Source organism: Pistacia vera, unplaced genomic scaffold (assembly GCF_008641045.1).
Source record: "Pistacia vera cultivar Batoury unplaced genomic scaffold, PisVer_v2 Contig200, whole genome shotgun sequence".
Taxonomy (NCBI): Eukaryota; Viridiplantae; Streptophyta; class Magnoliopsida; order Sapindales; family Anacardiaceae; genus Pistacia; species Pistacia vera.
Window position 1 is genome coordinate 101161 of NW_022196003.1, and position 20265 is coordinate 121425.

Consider the following 20265-nt stretch of genomic DNA (forward strand, 5'->3'; position numbering starts at 1 on the left):
GCCATGTCGCGCAGTGACAGAAGAGGTATGGTTCTTGTCAGTGCATGCAGGTAAACGCCAAGCTTGCGAGTGGTCAGGGATCGTCCACCTACCCAAGCACTATGCAGATTGAGGACATCTCTCGTGCAAATAACCAATGAGATGCAAGGAAGAACTTGCACGACACCTATCCACTTGTATACTTGTAATCATTACCTTGAATCCTCTTATTATAAATAGAGGACTCCCCTCTCATTTACGGGATTGGCTTATCTTAGTTTAAAAACAACATACACGCTCTCTCTCTCTCTCTCTCTCTCTTTTCCCACTAGATTGTAACTCGGCTAGCCACACGCGACCTGACTGTACCCATCTATTAATACAACAACAGTGGACGTAGGATTCACTTTTGAGCATCCAAACCATTTTAAAAATCGCTTCCAATTTATTCTCTAATTTCATATTTTCATATCACATGTAATTTCTAAGTCTGCTTAGTGCTTTGCACATGTGAGTCGTTGGTGTCAAAATCAAGCATCAACAGTTTGGCGCTAGAAGGAGGGCATGATTTAGTATCAGCTCATCAACAGAAACCTCTGACTAATCGGTCCTACCAATCAACAAATGGCTTGTGGTTTCGAACCTGAGTGAATCGACCTTGACAATGAGGAAACCCCCCAAGTACAGGATAACACTTCTCCCGAAGTGCTGCTAGTCCAACAGAGTATCATGGCAGATATTCCTTCAAGCTCACGGCTAGATCCAACCGTAATGAGTTACCTAGAAAGGTTCAATAATACTCTCCAAACAGTTAGCCAAAGGTTGGACCATTTGGATCGAGTCGTGCCACCAGAATCCAATGAAGCGGTGCCACCGCCAAAATTGCTTACAGGTCACGCGAAAGCACGGAAAAGGGCGAAATCCATACCGTGCGTACTGTAGTGCGCCAAAGAAGGGGAAAACAAGTGGCGAACAACGGACCAGAGGGCTCCAAGGGACCAATGAACACCGGTCGCGCAACGAGTAGAATACCCGTGGCACTACGACTCAGCAACATGTCACAGCATGAGTTGTCCCACTCCACGTCACATGGACACTCCCACAAAAGTGCAAGGCGGTGAGATTCCTAATATCACCAAAATGACGACTTCGACCGTCGTCATGTGGGAAACCCCCTTCGTCTGCGGGTTGGTTCGGACCACCGCGGAGATCAGGAAAATTCCCCGAATCATTTAATGCCTTCACACGGCTCCAGCCAACATGTGTCAAGGTTTGCCGGAGCTTCCAGCTGAGTTGAGGAAGAGCTTGATTTGCGGTTTTTTCTCAACTGCAACTACAAAGGTCGAACCCATGTTGTGGAAAGTGATCCCCAAGCAGCTTCGTTGCCTCAGATTGAGGAACTACAGAGAGCGTTGGATCAACTTAAGGCTCAACAGAATGAGCGTGGGAAGATCGTAGAGGCGTCTCCCTTTTGTCCAACAGTTTTAGTTGTTCCTCTCTTATCGAGATTTAGAATGCCTGACATAGGACAATTGATGGGAATTTAGACTCGCAAGATCACTTGTACGAGTTCAACGACCTCATGAGACTCCACCAAATCTCCGACTTGACCAAATATCGTTGCTTAGTAGTAACCCTGACTGCTCATGCCAAGCACTAGTTTAGGTCATTTCTTGCTGGATCAGTCAGCTTATGGCATTAAATAAGATCATCATTCCAGACACTTCCACGCGAACAGGAAGTTCTCAATGCCGTTGAGCTACCTGAGCAACATATGGCAGGAGAGGGATGAATCTCTCCAATCTTACATAGACAGGTTCCACAAGGTGGCTCATACTCCTGAAGAATCCGTTCGGACTCTCATTATCGCGGGAGTTCACCCGCAGACAAATTTATGGAAGGAACTGCAATCCGAGGACGATGTTTCCCTCACTCGCTTCTACAACCTCACCGAGAAATACCTCTTAATTGAAAATTTTGTGGCCGCTCTCAATCGCCATGACCCCAGTCCCTCAAGTAGTGTTCCCAACCGGGGGGAGAATAGTAGGACGACTGATTGCAGATAGGCTAATGGCGATCAATGGTAAGGAAAAAAACAGTGGTTTGACCTCAAGAAATCCTATGCCCTAGTTCCTCGTCGTGACCGCAGCAAGAATCAACACACTCCTCTGAATGCCTCAGTATCGGCCATCCTGGATAAGCTAGAGGAGGCCAGCTTGCTTGGAGAGCCAGAGCCCATGAAGAATCCCCCCTCAGCCAAAAACAATAACAATTACTACCACTATCATCAGGATAATGGGCATCACACTGATGAGTGTCGGGCTCTCAAGCAGGCAATCGAAGACCTCATCAAGTAGGGGCATTTCAAAGAGTATGTTGATGGCCCAACTCCCGTTCGGGAGAAGGATCAAGAGGAATTAGGGAAGAAGTGTCATGGTCGCAAGGGGCTCTATTGTGTAGGGATTATCTTCAGAGGACCACACGTCGTAGGGAATTCACGAGGTGCCCAGGAGAGATACGCTTGGGAAGCCCGTCATGACCCTGTGAGTGTAATAAGCACGGCGCTACGACTCGCTAAGGTTCACAGGGAGGAGGAGATTACCTTCTCTGAGAAAGACGTAGTGCAATTGCATCATCCTCATGAGGATGCTCTTGTCATCGCGCTTGAAATAAGCTGGTGTGAAGTCCACAGAATGTTGATGGACAATGGAAGTGCCGTGAATATCTTGTTTTAGCGAGCTTTCGAGAAAATGCAACTAGACAAGATAGACCTGAAGCCTGCCTTCATCCCTCTTTATGCTTTTACTGGGGATCATTTGATTCCTAGGGGAACTATCTCACTCCCGGTCACGTTGGGTGAAATCGATGAAGTGACCAAAATGACGAAATTTTTAGTGGTAGATTGTCCGTCCACTTTCAATGGAATTTTAGGACGACCTCTACTGAAAAATTTAAAGGCAGTCACCTCCATCTAACATCTGAAAATGAAGTTCTCCACCCTAATGGGGATAGGGGAAGTAAACAGATCTCAACGTGAATCTCGCGACTGCTACATAGGAGTAGTGCAGATGGCGTGCAAGGGAAAAGAAAGGCCAATAGGCATCCCCGAACAGGCAATGACAATTAGTAGGATCAAGCCACAGCTCGACCCAATAGAGGATAACATGGATCCTCACATCCAAGAGCGCCCTCACAGTGGGCTAGTGGAGGACTTATCTGAGGTATCAGTCAATCAAAATGAGCCAACCCAAGTGCTGAGAGTCGGGAGTAACCTCAACCTCAACTCACCAAAGACTTGACAAGCTTCCTTAGAGAGAATGTCGACCTTTTTTCATGGACTCATGCTGAGATGATCGGGATTAGCCCGAATGTCATATGTCATGCACTAAATATTAATAGTGCGGTCAAGCCGGTTCGTCAGAAGAGAAGAGCAATGGACCCTGAGCATTATGCTGCCTTGAAAATCGAGGTAGATAAGCTCATTTTGAACAGGTCCATTCAAGAAGCGCTTTACCCGAGCTTGGTTGTAAATCCGGTCTTGGAAAAAAAGCCTAATGACAAGTGGCGAACCTGTGTTGACTTCACCGATCTCAATAAAGCTTGTACGAAAGACAACTTTCCCTTGCCAATAATCGACCAGCTCGTCGATGCCACCTCCGGGCATGAGCTGTTGAGTTTTATGGACTCTTACTCGGGATATAATCAGCTTCTGATGTACGTGCCGGACAAAGAGCATACCTTGGTCGTTATAGATTGGGGGTTGTATTGTTACAAGGTCATGCCCTTCGTCCAAAAAAATGTTGAGGCAACTTACCAGCGGCTAGTTAATCATATGTTTTTCGAGCAGATCAGAAAATCGATGGAAGTCTATGTTGATGACATGCTGGTCACGTCACATGTCGCTTCAGATCACATAGCACATCTCGCTGAGATGTTCAGCGTACTCCAAAGATACAAAATGAAGCTCAATCCTCTCAAATGCTTATTCAGAGTATCCTCAAGAAAGTTCATAAGGTATATGGTTAACTAGAGGGGAATAGAAATCAACCCTGAAAAGATCCAAGCTCTCATTGATATGAAAAGCTCGAGCAACCGAAAACAGGTTTAGAGCCTAAATGGGAGAATAACGGCTCTCAGTCACTTCATATCAAGGGCAACAAAGCGTTGCTTACCATTTTTTAATATACTCAGGGCCAATAAAAAGTTTGAATGGACTCCAAAGTGCGAGCAGGCTTTCCAGACATAAAAGAGCACCTCGGAAAGCTACCTTTCTTATCTAAGCCTCTCCCCGAGGAAATTCTACTGTTGTACCTATCTGTCTCTCAGCATGTGATCAGTGTAGCTCTCATTCGGGAGGAAGGCAGAGTTCAATGGCCAGTATATTACGTGGGCAAACGATTGTTGGACGCCAAGATACGGTATCTAGAAATGAAGCAATTAGCTTATGCCCTGCTAATCGCCTCCAAAAAGCTGTGACTCTATTTCCATACTCACAAAATCCATGTTTTGACAAACTACTCATTCAGGCAAGTTCTTCGGAAGCTAGAGGCTTCAGGTAAGTTACTCAAATGGGCAATGAAACTAAGTCAGTTCAATCTGTATTACATATCGAAAGCAACCATTAAAGGGCAGACTGTTGCCGATTTCATTTTAGAATTCTCATACCAACCGAATCAGGAATCTGAGTAGTGAGTCAGTGAAGTCACCTAGGAAACTGTTCAGAACTTATCAACCTAGAGCCTCTATGTCGATAGATCCTCGAACAGGAAAAGAGACAGGGCAGGTCTTCTCCCCCTCAGTCTTAAAGGGACTCGCATCCATGGAATTCTTCGATTTGGGTTCCAAGATATGAACCACTAGGCCGAATACGAAGCGCTACCCGCTATCTTGCGATTGGCGAGAGAAATGAGGTCAAGAGCGATCAGTATTCACAGCGATTCCCAACTGGTTGTTAATCAGATCTTGGGAGAATATCAAGCGAAGAAAGAGAGCATGATCAACTATCTGAAGAAAGCTAAGGTCATACTCAAGTCTTTCAAGCACTTCACGATCAAGCAGATTCCGAGAGACAGTAACTCTGTCGCAGACGCCTCGGCAAAAATAACCTCGTCGCTAGACTTAGATGCGTCGAAAAGAATTTCAGTTCAGTACATAGAGATTCATAGTATCAGCTCGCCTGAGCAGACCGTAGCTACAACAGAGTCAATTTCCTAGATGACTCTAATCATTCAGTATCTCCGAGATGGGACTCTGCCCAGTGACAAGACTGAGGCAAAAATCCTGCGCACTAGAGCTGCTCGTTATATGCTCATAGGAGATTAGTTGTACCAGCGAGGGTTTAGCACCCCTCTCCTCTGATGTGTAACTGACGAAAAAGTAGACTATGTCATGAGGGAGATACATGAAGGCATCTGCAGTAATCATACTGCCGCACGATCCCTTGCCAACAATATTGCCCTGCCAAGGGTACTATTGGCCCTTACTTTAGGAAGACACTTTCAATTTTGTAAAAAAGTGTGACAAGTGCCAACGGTTCACGAACATATCGCGAGCTCCTTCCCACCAGCTGATAACAATGACCAGTCCTTAGCCATTCTCCATGTGGGGAATTGATCTTATTGGGCCCATGCCACCCAGAAAAAGGGGGGGGGGAGGGGGGGGGGTCAAATATGCTATGGTCGCGGTAGATTACTTCATCAAATGGGCCGAGGCTGAACCGTTGGCCGCAATCATGCGATCACTACCAAGAAGCTCAAAGACTTCATCTTCAAAAGTATAGTGTGCCGCTACAGAATTTCTCATAAACTCATCTCTGATAATGGGAAACAATTCGACAATAAGGAATTCAAGCAGTTTTGCAATGATCTGGGGATCCATAAAAAGTTCACCTCAGTCACAAGATCGCAAGCCAATGGTTAGGTTGAAGCTATCAACAAAACCATTAAGCACACTCTGAAGGCCAAGCTTGGCGCTACCAAGGGTAATTGGGTCGACGACCTCCCAAAAGTTCTATAGGCATATAGAACAACTACGAGAACCTCTACTTTAAAAACGTCTTTCTCACTAGCATATGGTTGCGAGGCTGTGACCCTAGTGGAAGTAGGGACTAGTTCACTCTAGAGAGACCCATTAAATGAAACAAACAATGAAGCACTTCTGCGTGCAAGTCTAGACTTAGTTGAAGAACACCGCGACAAGGCTCAATTAAGGATAACATCCTACCAACAGCGTGTGAAAAGGTTTTTCGACTCTAAGGTCAGGAGAAGAGACTTTCAGGTTGGTAACCTGGTTCTAAAAGAAGTCTTCTCGGTATAAGGGAACCAAGTGTGGGGGTACTAGGACCTAACTGGGAAGGCCCATACCTCATCACCAAGGTCATACGACCAGGAACGTATCACCTCAAAAGGCTTAACAATTCTGAAGTACCGTGAGCTTGGAATGCCTAGCATCTTCATCACTATTACTAGTAATTTAGAACTCACTCTTAATTTTTCATTTGCTTTACTTGCAAAAATTTTCCTTGTAAATTTTGTAAATAAGATCATTCCCCTAAACAAATTTGTCTTGTATGATCTTGTTCATTACAATGTTTTTACAAGTTTCCTATTTGGATATGTAACATTAGTCTTGTGAGGTACTCGAAATTGTAAGTGCTATCACAAATGGCTAAAGATTTTTTTTATATATGTAATGGGAATAAGTACAGTGGGCAGCCAAAAGAAAAAGAGTTAAGAAATACAAAAATGGAGTCAAAAGCAAAGTTGTGCAGAAGTAGGAAAAATGATCATTGGTTTCCACCTCTCGGCCCTGCGGGTACGACCTCAGTATCCCCCAGTTGGTCATCGACTATCCGATCAGCTGATGGGTCCTCTGGGACGTATTCCTCTGGCTGGTCATCCTCTAGAGGAGGCTCTTGTCCTTCTTCCTCCTTAGCATCACAATCAGCTTGTGCCATGGAAGCAAGGACATTCTGATAGTCGATCGGGAGGCTAGAGAGGTCCATCCCCGGGTTCCTTGGTCGCAAACTATAGATGGCTTTAATCGCCCAGTCAGCGGCCTTCCTTTTGATTTCAAGGTTTTGCCGCTTCATTTAATCAATTAATGAAATGACCCGCCCTTGGGAAAACTCGAGGTTCGTCTCCAGTGCTCTCTTCTGCTTCTCAATATTTTCCCACAGCCAAGCTCTCTCTTCCTCTGCCTTTATGGCCCATTCAGAGTTTGCTTTCAGCTCCTGCTCTTTCTTGCCACACTCTTTGGTGAGTCTAGCCATTATCCTTTGGAGCTCTTTGATCTCTTCGCCTCTCTTCTCAAACTAAGTCTTCTGGAGCTCTACTGTGTAAAGGGCAGAGTTTCTCTCTACCATGTATTGATTTGCCTGGATTTGATACGCTTTTGCCTCTACATCTAGAGCTGCGAAGTCCTGTTTTAGCTTCGCATTCTCTTCCTTCAACTCGTGGAACCCCCTAGCAGAGTCCAAATTGATCTTCTGTTGGGCCATATGTAGGGCGAGCAGAGACTACATAAGAAAAGAAACAAAGGTTAAACTCCATTTTCCTGAAAATCATAAAGGGTATGAAAACCAATCAATATTAGGAAGTCCTCAACAACAACGAGTTGTCTTACCTGCCTTTGGAGCACTGTAGCCATTAGGTCAGCAGGTCGGGAGGCCACGAACCCCTCAAAAGCTATAGCAAGTTGGCACTCCAATAAGGTATACACCACTAGTTGCAGATGTTCCCGGAGTTGTCCCATGGAGTCCAACACAGGTGTGTCTGCCCCCAAAGGAACTGACATCTCGCCAACTAGTTGTTTGTCTGCTCTCCTTCGGGCAACCGCGGCCTCCCCCTGTCCTCTGCGCTCACGCTCAAGGATCACCAAAATGGCATACGCGGGCTTGGGGGTGGCCCCTAAGTGGAAAGCCTTGTAAGGCTGCAACCTCCCAAGCTGTACCTCTAAGCCCTCTAGCTCGAACTCTGATTCTTTAGCCTGTAGCTACTCTATTTTCTTAGTTTTTTGGCCCATGGTTTTCTGCTTGGGGGCGTGAGTAGCCACGGGCTGAGAAGCTTCCCCTTGTCATTTTGAGGTTGTTTGCGCACCCATCAGTATCCCTCATGCAGGGGTATCTCTAGGGATCGCTTTGGCTGGCTCAGTCGGGGTGACCCGGGGAAAAATGAACCCCTCGGTCCTTGTCATCGGTCTCGAAACTCTGAGTGGCATGGTCGTTGCATGAAAGCATGATTAGCGAAAAAGGCCATTACAGGCAAAATAAAGAAATTCTAAGTGTGAGGACACTTACAGACTAAGGGTTCCAGAGACGCTTCGAGATTAAAGAAACCGTATTTCCTCAAGTTGGTGGTAGTCATGAGCAATCTCGAGTCGTGACTTTGCTTGGGTAGATTACCGAATGCTACAATTTGGTTGAAATTGGTCAGTCATCAACTTGGTCATCTTATTTCCTGCAACGAGACTGAAAAGTTCATTAGAAAGCAAATACTGAAGGAAAAGGAAAAATTCGCAAAGTGAAAAAAGGGAAAACCTACTCGGTTCCCTAAACTGGCAGACGCCATCATATTGAAAAAGAAAATTTTGGTTTCATAGGCCTTGACGTTACTAGGATAACCAAATATTCCTTCCTTGATCGTAGATCACTTCGAGAGATAAAAAGAGTCTTTATCCTTGCTCTTCTTCAGGTAATAAGAGCATGCGAGCTCCAGCATTGTCAGCTGGTCGAGGCCATTCTCGACACATGTGATATACATAGAAATAGTTATCATATACGCATTGGACATCAATTGTAGTGATGCAACCTCGAAGTGATCAAAGATCGATCTAACGAAGGGGTGAAAAGGTATCAACGCCCCACATTTGAAGATCGACTCCGAGATCACGGCCATTCCCTATAGGGGTTTCCAAACGTATATGTTATGTGTTGGTAGATATCCATGCTAAATATGTATTGGTCCACTGCCTTCTGTATCTCATCATGGGTGGCCACTGACAAAATCTCTTGCACGGGACCTATTGGGGCATTCGACGCCTGCGAGCTCGTCCCCTCGGTTGCTTTGGTCGTTGAGGCATCCATGCTCCTAAGGTCTGAAAAAGGGGTGACACGCAGAGATAACTCAGTCTCCGTACAGTATTCTATATGATGACGTGGGAGAACAAAATAAACCCTAATGTACCTTTCTTAAACCTTAGAAAAACCCTTGGGAATCAACCCCTAAGGATTCGTGCCCTATATTTTCACTCTTTATGAAAGAAAAAGTTTTCTCCTCACAATTGCTAGAAAATACACACCACGAAAGTTTATCGACAATTCATACCCACTATTATCGTTAAGTCAAGCTATTAACAAAATAGTAAAAGAAAGCGAAGGAGAAATCCTTCTTACCTCTTAGCTGCGGCGAATGGACTTCCTGTCATAACGAAGGGTGCGCATCAACTGGAAAAAAGGGAGACTGATTTCGTGAGAGCTTTGTTCTTTCTCTGAAAGTATGGGTTTTATGACAAAGCTTGAGGCGAGCTTGGGGTTTTATAGAGAAAAGAAGCGACAATTGATTTCCCTAGGCAAGCGACGCTTGGGCAGGGTATGTTTCTCACCATTGCTTGCGACCACTTGTCATCAATCTACGAGAAAAAGTAACCGCCACGCTTCGAGAGTGCCAATCAATGCTTCCCTCCATTGGAGCAACCAAGTGAAAGCTTGATTATCTCCTCCACATTAAATGCGCCCTCATCCGCATTTAATGCTCTGAAAGAGAATATCGTTTCAGCATGGCTTGCATTTAATGCGCATGGCTGACACTTATTGCACACTAGACACGTCTATTAGAATAAAGATTATTTTATTAAACAAATTAGCTGTCAAAAGCAACGGATAACATCTGAAGAGGTCGTTGGGGCAAAACACTCTTCACCGCATATCGGTTTCGAGACGATGTGATTCCTTGCTCTTGGTAAAAATGTGCTAAGTATTCTCCGATCGTGAACCGTAGATGAGATTCGAAGCATATATGTACGGCACTGAGTGGGGCCTGATCCAAAGCATTGAACTTGTGGGAGGAGGCCGCCTCAGGTCACTTATGCTATCGTTAGAGACATATGCTACGACTTTCTTACGGCTCAATCAGCTCGATCAAATGTCATTCGGGACAAATCAAGTCGCGGCATAATCATGAAGTTCTCAAGGTTCAATCCTTAAACCTTAAAAACCGGGAAACTTCTGTTATGCCTAAAAAGTTAGGGCTGACATGGACTCTCGTCAACAAGATCCAATCAGGATTTAGGAAGGTTTTGTGTCGTTTAGACGTTGCCACGTCGTGCAGTGACGGAAGAGGTATGGTTCTTGTCAGTGCAAGCAGGTAAATGTCAGGCTTGCGAGTGATCAGGGATCGTCCACCTGCCCAAGCCCTACGCAAATTGATGATATCTCTCGTGCATAACCAATGGGATGCAAAGAAGGACTTGCACGACACCTACCCACTTGCATACTTGTAATCATTATCTTGAATCCTCCCACTATAAATAGAGGACTCTCCTCTCATTTATGGGATTAGCTTATCTTAGTCTAAAAACAGCATACACGCACTCTCTCTCTCTCTCTCTCTTTCTCTCTATGTTTTCCCTCTAGATTGTAACTCAGCTTGCCACACGTGACCTGACTTTACCCATCTATTAATACAACAACAATGGACGTAGGATTCGCTTTTGAGTATCCGAACCACTTTGAAATTCGTTTCTCATTTATTCTCTCATTTCACGTTTTCATATCACGCGTAATTTCTAGGTCCGCTTAGCGCTTTGCATGTGTGAGTCATTGGTGTCAATATCAAGCATCAACAATAGTTATACTCTCTCTCTTTCTATCTTCATTCAATCAAAAGTTTAGAATATATCATGCACAAAATTAATAATTTTACAATTTAAAAGATTAATAAATCTTATAATGTATATATTGTTTTTTATATAGTAGAATTATATTGATTTAACGAACAAATTTCCCATGTGATATACTAGTTATAGTAAGACTCTCTCTTTCTATCTTTGTTCATACAAAAGTTTAAAATATATCAGATTTACCACGTTATTATGCACAAAATTAATGAGTATATATATATATATATTGTTTATATAGTAGATCGAATTTTATAGACTTATCGTACAGTTATGACATATCGGTTTCATATCCATGCAACAGCCTGTAAATTGTTTCATCTGTTGGCATGCATACATTTCAAAGTCGAAAGTAAAAGTAAACCAAATGGTCCTATATAAAAGATGTGAAATGGACAAGAGAGAAGGTGTCAACAATGGTGGGGACTGTAAAACCCTAACTTACTTTTCTTGTTTGTAGAAGCCACAATAGTCTTGATAAAGAATTGAAAATGAAAGATGAAGTAAAAGGTTGATGGTGATGTGGGGGGTTTTTGTAAAGTTTAAAAAAAAAAAAAAAAAAGGTATAGAAGTAATGAAAAAGATTGTGTATGTTAGGTCAAGTGTCATGTGGTTTGAAGGGGACCTTAGGTGAAAAATAAAGCCATACTAAGTTGGTAATTTATTGCATTGACAAAGCCATCCAACACCGAGAGACCAAAACTATATATTCATCACTATATGTATATATTGTTGGAAATTTTTGTAATAATATGGAATTTTGAATTTGATTCCAATAATTTCACTCGCTTGAGCAAGTTAGGCGTACTAAATGCACGGTCCTTAAAGATAGTTCCATCCCCTTTTAAGACTACAAGCTATTTCCTTATTTAGAAGAGAACCCCAAGCGGGCACAACGAAAAGATTTTCTCGCATTTTTATGGACTATAATTACTATAAAAAAAAATATGCTAACATATATAGTTGTTAGGCCATAAATATGTGTCATAAATCCAATCATAAAACAATATAATTTTCAATGTAACCCTCAATATATTAAGTGAAATAAACTCCCTTTTAATTAAACATTAAAGTAAACCATCGTAATTATATTTTAAAATAATAAATAAACAGTACAACACACATTTCAAATTTAGATAATATATAAATTAATTTAATTTATTTGTGTTTTCACTTATTTACATAAGGGTAAAATTATTTTTTAACAAAAAAACGTTGAACATTTCTTACAATTGATCTCTCTTGAGGTTCTACTTAATTATAGATAGATTATAATTATCGGTTCGACGGAATTAAAATTTTAATAATCATCATAAAGTTTCTCTAAATTTGGTTAAAGAACTCACTTGAAGTTTTTTAAATGGGCAAGACTACACTTAACTTTTTTTTTGTAGATCGACTCCCCATGTGATCGGGATGGAAAGTTGATTTGCAGAATTGGTTAGTGTAATATTTTCTTATTAAATTTACCACAAATTTTATGTCCTAGAGTCAACTCGTTCCATTTGACAGCTCAAGCCTCAAACAAAACAAACTTGTTGACACCATTACTGAAAGGCTCATGCTTGACACATGAACACTACTGTAGTTTGACATATCACTTGCTAAACCTCGCAATTAAGACAGAAGACAAAGGGTTTTTGTCTACATGTCCAGATCATCTACCATGCTACAATACTACAATAGTGGGTTGAATTTTTTTTTTTTTCCGAAATAATATATAACTTTGTCTAGAAGAATTTCGTACAACAGAATTTTGATGGAATCATAACCCTATTTGTAAAATAGTATTAATTTTTGTTTAAATAAGTATTTATATTATGATAAATAATGAATTAGCAATTAGTGAAAACTGAAGAAAATAAAATATTTATCAAAGTCTTGATATGGTAAAGAATTACATGTTTACAATATATATATATAATATATATATATATATAATCTATATATAATATATATATTATATTACTGTTATGGTTAAAAAGTCACACTGATGTCAGCTCAACAAGTGTTTAAAAGACAAAGTGTACTTCCTGTCAATCTCATACTGCCTCAAAGATATCTTATACCAACCCTATCTCATTTTAAGAGAAGAACGAATGAGAGCTTTCCATGTGTCAAGGCAACTTGCAAAACACTCATTACATTGACCTCAAAGGTGTATAAATTAACACTTCTTTTCACGAAAGAGGAGGCTGGACAGAGAAGAGCTGGGCATAGATTTGAGCTTCATTTCATTATTTTTTCTCTATAAACAAAGCTTTTCTCCATTCTTTGTACATCTTACGGGCAATATCATAGAAATAGTCAGAGAATAATAAAATCACAATGGACGTAGGATTTGCTTTTGAGTATCCGAACTACTATAAAACCCCCTCTTGCCAATCTTTATTTACATTTCAGCATCATATTCAAATCTCTTAAATTCATCACGTGTAATTTCTAAGTCCGCTTAGCATTTTGCACGTGTGAGTAAATCAAGCATCAACAGTTTGGTGGCCTATGCAGGTCTCAAACATGCGTCCGAGCTATCAGATGGCATGGTTAGATCATAGATTGCACGCATTAGAGTTCCTCGATGGCGTGGTCAGATCCCAGATCGCACGCATCAGAGTTCTCGGATCGCGTGACCAGATCGCAGATCACACGCATTAGAGCTCTCCGATCGCGTGGTCAGATCTCAGATCGCACACATCAAAGTTCTCTGATTGCGTGGTCAGATCGCACACATCAAAGTTCTCTAATCGTGTGGTCAGATCGCAGATCGCACACATCAAAGTTCTCATATCGCATGGTCAGATTGTAGATCGTACACATTTGCGTGGTTAGATGACAGATCGCATGCGTAGAGGGCCCAGATCGTGTGGCCAGATCACAGATTGCACGTCAGATCATCTGGATCACGCGTTCAAGATTGTTGAGATCACGGGTTCAGATAATTTAGATCGCGCTTCCGAGCGGCCAGATCACACTTTCGAGCGCTTAGATCGCTGATATCTTGTTCTCATATCAAGCTTCGCACTTTCTGATCGAACTCTTGTTTTCTGATTGAACTCCTTAAACTCTTTGATAGCAAAGAGCTCCCGGGCTCTTAGATCGTCAAGAGCTCTCGAGTTCTCAAATTGAGCTCTTTATACTCTTTGATCGAGCTCCTTATGCTCTCTGATTAAGCTCATAAGCTCACTTGTTTACTTAAGATTGTGTGCATCAGATCGTTCAGATTGCATGCCTCAGACTCTCAGGTCGAGCTCCTATTAGATTGCGATAAGCTCCTAGCTCTCAAATCGCGATCAGCTCTTAGCTCTAATATTACAAACAGCCTTAGGTCATGTTCTCAACTCTTAGATCGTGATCAGTTCTCAGTTCTTAGATCGTGACCAGCTGCCAACGTTAGAAAAAACGCGCAAAAAACTTAAAACAGCCCTGAAACATGCTAAAACGGTGGATTTTGGCCCTGAAAATGGCTCCAACCAAGTTTCCTTGTTCCCACGATGTAGAGCTTGGAACAAGCTTTCCATGGATATCTTACGGGCTCCAAAACTCCTCCCGAATCAAAAGTTATGGCTTTTTTAAGTTGGCTTATCCATTTAAGGTCTCTAAGCCGTGTGCTTGGGCTTCTGACGTTAGCCCCATCCAGAAATTCATCTACTGGACATTTCATGTTAGTTATCAGATTGCGCTAAGCTTCGGATCGCTCCAAGCTCTCAAATCGCAATCCTAACTCTTAGCACCCGATCACGTCAAGTATAGCTCAAGCTCTTCAGTTCGAGACTGCAGCCTATAGTGCAACAACCATTCAGGTCAAAGACCTGAGTTTTTGAAGCGCGATTACGCACTCCAAAAACCGGGGGGGGGGGGGGGGGTTATAGCTAAAAAGTCATACTGATGTCAGCTCAACAAGTGCCTAAAAGACAAAGTGTACTTCCTGTCAAGCCTATATCACCTTAAAGATATCTTATACCAACCCTATCTCATTTTAAGAGAAGAATGGATGAGAGCTTTCCATGTGTCAAGGCAAATTGCAAAACACTCATTACATTGACCTCAAAGGTGTATAAATTGGCACTTCTCTTCACGAAAGAGGAGGTTGGACAGAGAAGAGTTGGGCATAGATTTGAGCTTTATTTCATTAATTTTTCTCTGTAAACAAACCTTTTCTCCATTCTTTGTATGCCTTACGGGCAATATCATAGAAATGGTCAGAGAATAATAAAATCACAGTGGACGTAGGGTTCGCCTTAGAGCATCCGAACTACTTTAAAAATTGTTATCCGCTCCATCTCTTTCCTTGCATTTCCATATCACGTGTGATTTCTAAGTCCACTTAGCACTTCACACATGCCAATAGTTAATGTCAAAATCAAGCATCAACAATAATTGAATGCAAGATTTCACGATACAAAATCATCTACATATCGAGGTGCGCGTAAGCTGTTTCGGACACCCCGATGATAAACAAACAAAAAAATCTATTATATCTCAAATAATTAAGATTAAAAAAAAAAAAAAAAAGATTTACATGTATAATTGTATGTATGCATAATTAGTGCAGCTTAAACTCTTACCTGGAGACATGAAAAACTCTTGGATCTCTAATATATGAACAATATTCAGTTTCTCATTTCTTTTTTTTTTCTTTTTTTTTTTTCCTTTTTTTGAAAAAAGAAATGATCGAATCTGATTTAAGATACCAACAGAAGAAACCTGAAAGGTTAAATACAAAGAAAAATGAACACTAAAATGTAGCCTGGCTGATGATCTTTACAACAATATGCACCTTGAGAACCTGTTAAAGTTTCAAGATCAAATTTCGTTTCCGAAAAATTACTTATTATCTTACCAAATTTGTGGGGATTTTTTGGCATACAGGATCAGGAATCTGAATTTCTGAAGCCTTTTCCTGAATGAATATTTCTCAGGTTTTCTTTAAGATCATCTTGCCTAAACCAGGTCTGTCTCATCATTCAGCAAACTCACTGTAATCGATACGCCCGTCCTGCAGGAAAAAAAAAGCAAGAAGAAAGTTGTTATAAAGATTGTTTGAAGATCGATTATGTTTGGCTCTAAAAAGGAAAATCGTTAGGAATTTGTGTACATTATCTTGGTCGACTTCGCGTATAATCTCTTCTAATGTGTGTTATCTAAGCCAAATTGCTGACAGGCTTGTTGCTTCATCTAGAGTTATGTAACCGCTTCCATCTTTGTCAAAATACGAAAATGCTGCGTATAAATGATCTTCTTTCTGGATTTTGTTTAGATGAAGCATGGCAGCGATGAACTCTTATAGTCCATGGTGCCACTATTGTCTATATCAGCCTGCATTGTTCGGAAGAATGTCGAGATTAAAGTAAATCAAATTTGATCAAATTGAAGCATTGGTTTCTGAGATTGCTCTAATTATAACTTACCGCTTCCATTAAATTAGATTTCGGCATCCTTGAGATTTGCGCCTACTTTTCCAAACCCTTTTTGAGTTCCTCAAGAGTGATATGTCCACTGTTATCTGTGTCTATCATCTTGAACATTTCTTTCAGCCCTGCAATTTCCTCTTCCGACAGGCTCTCGGCAATTACCTGCGAAAATTTACAAACCTTTTGTTAAGAGCCTTAACACAAGTTGGCAAGGAGAAGAAGTCGTCGCGACAGTAGAGGGTGCTTACTCTGATGGCAATTTTCTTGAGCTTGTTCATGGCAGAAAATTGTTTCAAGCGCGATAGAACTGCAGAATCAAGAGGCTTTCAGGAGCGACGCCGTGCACCTGAACCCATGGATGGCCTAGAAGAATGAAAAATCACCAAATTCATTGCTATGCTTTAAGCTATAAGAATGTATGGTTATGTTCATGTTTCTTTAATGCATAAAGACTTACTAAGAACTTCATGAGCGGTTTAAACGTTTCTTGGGATCCCTTACAAGATTCCCGAACTAGATCTTCGCACCATCTGATATGGTAGGCCACGGTTCAGATATAAAGTCGAGATCACCTTTCAGAACTTGTTCAAATATCCCTTGCTCCGTTTCTGATTCAAGAAGTCACAGCAAACCGATAAAAGAAACATAATTGAGATGTGTCTAGAACCGTAAACAGAATAGCAGAAGTTGATTTTTATCAGATTATCAATTCTTACCATCCAAAATGGAGGCACCCCACATAGTAATATGTAAATAATCACCCCCGCGCCCACACATCACATGCTGGACCATAATTCTCGCAACACTTCTGGCGCGACGTAGTAGGGGCTTCCAACCACAATCGTTCAATGTTTCTCCCGAAAGAATGAATTATAGTTGCAGGAAAGAGAGAAGGAAAGCCATGCAATGTTGAAACAAGAATGTTTTGAGACTGGGCGCTGCCAAGATACACCAATGTCTATTATAAGAAACATATCAGCAAAATGTGACATAGCAGGATTGAGAAAATCTAACCCACAGCATAAATCATATGGTTTGGAAATTATTCAAGTTATTGCAGTACTGAATACAGATTACTTAAGCATATGAAGGAGTCATGAAGTAAGTAATGAACAAACCAAAAACCTTACAGTAACCTGTTTCGAAAATGAAAGGAATTAAGCCCAAGACAAAGGGCAAAATTTAGTCTATTTTGAGCCAGCTAAAGTTTGTCATCTTCATCATGGGCATGAACTATGCAAATACAACCACTAATACAAGGCTTTAAAGAATATAAAAGGACAATTCATTGTAGCCGCAATGATGAAGAACATATATATCACCACTTAAACAGAACTTGCACTTAACAAATATCCCCAAGTCACCGCCTAAGTACTTAGTGGATATAAATTCGCAGAAAATGGTTGGGGAAGACACGAAATCTAATGTACTCTTAAATTTTCTGTTTTGGTCTAACCAAAGCTCAACCAAGCAAGTTTCAAGACAAAAGCTCCCAAGTTACCATCACCTCTTCTTTATTTGATATGATCACTACATGGATCTGTAGTCCTATCAATCTCTTTGATCGAGCGTTCTCTTGCTTCGACCATTGATATACGACCACTTTGAAGCAGATTCACTCACAACTGTTCTTCTGAGTATAATATAATTTGATAGCTCAAAATAATTTCTCTGTCTCTCCAATACAAGACTGATATGGTAAGTGGTTTCCTTGGAGTAAACTTCTTTCAAAGTAGCACAAATCTTATAGAAATTCAATATGCTCATGGTTCCTTATTGATTATCTATTGTTCTCCTTCTCAAACACTTCGATAATTTCATCAAACTAGAATTGCTTTCTACTTCTAATTAGACCCAAAAAAAAAAACACGAATTTCTTTGATATGGTAAGTGATTATTGATACTATTCTATATCAAAGGTATCAGAATTTTGTGAAGAACTGCAAGATACAATATTTGCTTGAAGTAAATTAAAGCTCAAAATCCTTAAGAAAATCACACCTGGCCTAAAGAAGACTGAGAGTCCAGTCTATCGTCTTCAGCGGCGAATTTCTTCATGGCTATGAACAGATTTCAGGCTTCAAATCTATGCATAACACCTAAAAATGACAGGCCTCCACCACTCCAACATAATCCTCGTTAGCTCAGCTGCTTTCTTCTCGTGTAATGTCCCCTCTGTATAATCCTATCAAAAAGCTCCCCCCCTGCGCAAAGTTCCATCACAACGTGCACAGCCACCGGTCTTCATACGCCCCAACATCTGTATCACATTCGGATGACCGCATGTGATGATTATTCTTATTTCCTCGAACATCTTCACATCTTCTTCAGTCGTTAGCTTCCTCTTCGCGATGATTTACACGCGTATATTGCCTGTTGCCTTCTCGATACAAAGGAATGTGGTTCCGAATTGCCCTTGACTAACTTGGCCCCAAGCTATAAATCTCCTCAAGTTCCCAGTCTTCCTCCTAAGACAGACTCCCTTTGCAATGCTGCGCTTGAAACCTTTTCGTATGAGGCGGTTTCTTCGCTTTGTCGGGATCATCCGCCACGCCAACTTTATCAGCCGGCGGAGTGGCTTTTGCTCAGGAACTTGAGGTTGTGGTTTCGGTGCGTCGTTGTTGATTTTAACGGCGAAGGCGCCGTGCTTTGGATTGGCGCTTTTTGGGTGGTGGTGGGGTGGCTGTGGCGGAATTATTATCAGTATTGTGTTTTGATGATTTTTCAGATTGATCGGTTGGTTGGTTTTTGGGCTCGTTTTTAGACGGCGGAGGTGGCGGTCTCCGGTGGACGGTTTCGCCAAACGGGCCGTAACAGATTGCAGGAATCCGTTACCACTAAGATTTGGCCCCACACATGTTCCCATCAAAACATGAATAATTTATATTTCATCGGTGAAATATTCAAGAATTTAGAGAATATTATTACACGGAAAATTGTGATGCGTGCAAGAGATTTTCTTGAATCAAGAACAAACAAACCAAACCAGAAGAAGAAGACAATGATTTTATGGAGAAGAAGGAAATGTGGAGGAGAATAAAGAGAGTGAGTGAAGGGAAAGGAATGATGAGATTCTGAAGATGAAGAAAAAGAGAAGCTGAGTGGAGATCAAAGAGAAGAAAAGATCAATGGAAATGATGATGAAGATTAAGAATAATGGGGGAGACGCCATGTCCAGGTTGTTCAAAGAAGAGAGTTTATCGGCAAATAATCCTTATTATTATTATTTATTTATTACTTAATATAATCAACATTTAATACACTTTGTGTTACTTACATAATTATTGATTTATCATTTTAAGCATGCCATATAGTAATTAAAAATTATTATGTAAGTAAGCTTAGATTAAGATTAATTAGTTAGGATTACATGGAAAGAACCTCTATTTGGAAACTATTTTGGATAGTGGTTTCCTATAAGTAGTTGTTTTAGATTGGTAAAGTTATTAATAATGATGATTAGAATATGATTATTGGATAATATAAAAGAAAAACACAGTAATTACTTAATTATCATTAGTTTTTTTATTTTTTATAGGTATACGTATATTAGGGTGGGCCAATGCCATCCCTGATTCTTTTTAAATCCATAAGTTTTATAACTTTACAGTTAAACCCTAAATAATATGTGTTATATTTATGGGTGTTCAAAAGAACTGGTAGGAACTGGAGGTGGGTACCTGGGTTTGGTTCTGGTTCCTACCCAGAACAACCAGGAACCAGGAACCGAGACTAATATAAAATAAAATTAAATATTAGGGGGGTTATAAAACTTTTATAGAAAAAGTAATGTGAATACATTATATTTATATGCATAATTTTAAAGTAAGTGGTTTTCACTTTTGAGAATCTACCTTTACAAAGTAATAAAGTTTTTAATTTTATTTTTGTTAACAAGTGCCAGGTGGGGGGTATTTTTGAATTTTTAAGGGTTTTTTTATCATTTTAAAAACTTTTGGGGGGTCATGAATTTTATAGGGTA

General features: G+C 40.8%; 1 pseudogene; it reads right to left on the bottom strand.

Moving 5' to 3' along the window:
- Positions 1 to 15832: 15832 nt before the first annotated feature.
- On the bottom strand, positions 15833 to 19149 carry LOC116128455 (annotated as a pseudogene).
- Positions 19150 to 20265: the final 1116 nt, after the last annotated feature.